Source organism: Cebus imitator, unplaced genomic scaffold, assembly GCF_001604975.1.
Source record: "Cebus imitator isolate Cc_AM_T3 unplaced genomic scaffold, Cebus_imitator-1.0 Scaffold456, whole genome shotgun sequence".
Lineage (NCBI taxonomy): Eukaryota > Metazoa > Chordata > Mammalia > Primates > Cebidae > Cebus > Cebus imitator.
This window is the reverse complement of record NW_016107771.1, coordinates 945110-947508: the sequence shown is the minus strand read 5'-3', so window position 1 is coordinate 947508 and position 2399 is coordinate 945110.

Genomic DNA, 2399 nt, shown 5'->3' with positions numbered 1-2399 from the left:
AAAAAAAAAAAAAACTCTTTAAAATATTTAACATATTTCATATCAGCCTGGACAACATCACAAAACCCCATCTCTACAAAAAAATACAAATAAAGTAAAATAAACCTCTTTAAAATAGGTTTATTGTTGTCATAAATACAGGCATGAGCCACTGTGCCTGGCCCAGAGATTCTTTAATTTGCAATTAGTTAAAGGAATAAGGCTCTGTCTACAACTGGGAGCCGACAGAAAGCAATGCTTAAGTTAAGATGAGGCTACTGTGTCAGAGTCAGCCACAATATCCTGGGTCAAAAATGATCTGTTTAGGGCCAGGCACGGTGGCTCATGTTGTCCAGGCTAGTCTTAAATATGTTAAATATTTTAAAGAGGTTTATTTTTTTTAAATATTAAAAATACAAAAATTAGGACGGGCGCGGTGGCTCACACCTATAATCCCAGCACTTTGGGAGGCTGAGGTGGGCGGATCACCTGAGGTCAGACGTTCCAGACCAGCCTGACCAAGATGGTGAAACCCCATCTTTAAAAAAAAAAATACAAAATTTAACAGGCTAATTTTTGTATTTTTAGTAGAGACAGGATTTCACCATCTAGGCCAGGCTGGTCTCGGACTCCTGACCTCGTGATTCACCTGCCTCTGCCTCCCAAAGAGGTGGGATTACAAGCGTGAGCCACCGCACCCGGCCACCGTACTGCTTTTGTAAGACTAACAAATTAGCCACAGGATTAGCAATTATGGTTTAGTTTAAGCGCCATGCAGCGGGGTCTCAGGGAAGATGGTGGCGCTGGTGAAACCCGCGCGGTTTGTGGTGCCACCGTTGCTGCAGATGGTCCAGGGCTGGAACCTTGACGCGAGGCGCTGGGGTCCGAGTGCTGCAGCGGAACCCAGTGAGAGCGGTGTTTCCTTCCGGGGAGGTGGTGGACCGGAAGCGCCCTCCTGGGAAGCAGCCACGCAAGGCAGCATCTGAGGCCAGTGCCCGCGAGCACCGAGAGAAACAGCCGCCTGAGGTGTACCCATTCCACACTCCCAGTACCTGGGAAGAGTCTGGGCTTCACTACGGTAAGACTTTTCTTGGGGACGGGAGGCTGAGCAGTGTAATGACAACAGTAAAGTCCAGGCCATTTCGGGAAAAACAAGGGAAGATCCTGCTGGAAGGTCACAGGCTGATTCATGACAGACACTCTCAGGCTGGAGCTGTGCCAAAATTTTCTGCTTTAGCCGTCTAGAATACCTAAAGGAGCTGCCAGTCGATAAGCTGAAAGGTGTCGGCTTTGTTAAGGTGAAATTTGAGAATATCAAGGATTGGTCCCACCTAGGAACGCCACAAGGAATAATGGGTCAGTGATTACACAGTGTGTCTTAAGGTGGGAAGACCTAGGATTTAATTGTTCATACTTGTCTTAGGACAGCAGATTTCATTGAAATGAAATTCAAAATGTTACACTTAGAAAAATGTAATTCTCAAACCAGTGTATCTTACAGTATTTCCAATGGAAATTTGAACTTGTTTTTCGCTATTAGTTGGGTTATGGCTCTTTATAGTCTCTAGGAAGAACCATTATTCCTCAAACCTTATATTTTTTAGATTACTCCTTCAATTTTTTATGTCAGATGAAAAATTAACAAAATGTTTACTAAAAGATTTAGCCCTTCATTTTTGCAAAACCTCTGCCAGTGTGGTGATAACTGTCAATAAAATCCTTATTCTAGAAGCAGATCTAAGAAGTAAGGTATAAGCCACAATTTATTGCCCTGTTTAGCCCAATAAACAGAGAACGTTGTCTTCTTAAAAAAAAAAAAAAAAAGACTCATGCAGTCACACGATTCTGAACCTCCCCAATTGCTCCTAAGGATAGCATCTTGCAAAACCTAAGATTGGTGCATAAGATATTTTCTAGACCCTGCATTCTGATGCACCAGCCGGCACCACCCAGACCAGTAATCTGGCTTAACCAATTCTGCAATCCCACCCAAGAATACAAGATATCAAGAAGAACCCACTTCAAACCCCTGTGATTTTTCTCTCCCACCAACCAACTAGCATTCCCCACTCCCTGGTTCCCTCCCTGCCAAATTGTCCTTAAAAAACTGCAGTCTCTAGATAACCTGATAACTATGTGCCTAAGTGAAAAAACAAAAACAAAAAAACTCCAGTCTTGGCTGAGAACAGTGGCTCACACCTGTAATCCCAGCACTTTGGGAGGATCATGAGGTCAGGAGTTCAAGACCAGCCTGGCCAAGATGGTGAAACCCCCGTCTCTACTAAAAATACAAAAAAATTAGTCAGGCATGGTGTAAAATTAGTCAGGCATTGGCTCCTGTAATCCCGGCTACTCGGGAGGCTGACGCAGAGAGTTGTTTGAAACTGGGAGGTAGAGGTTGCAGTGAGCTGAGATCACCC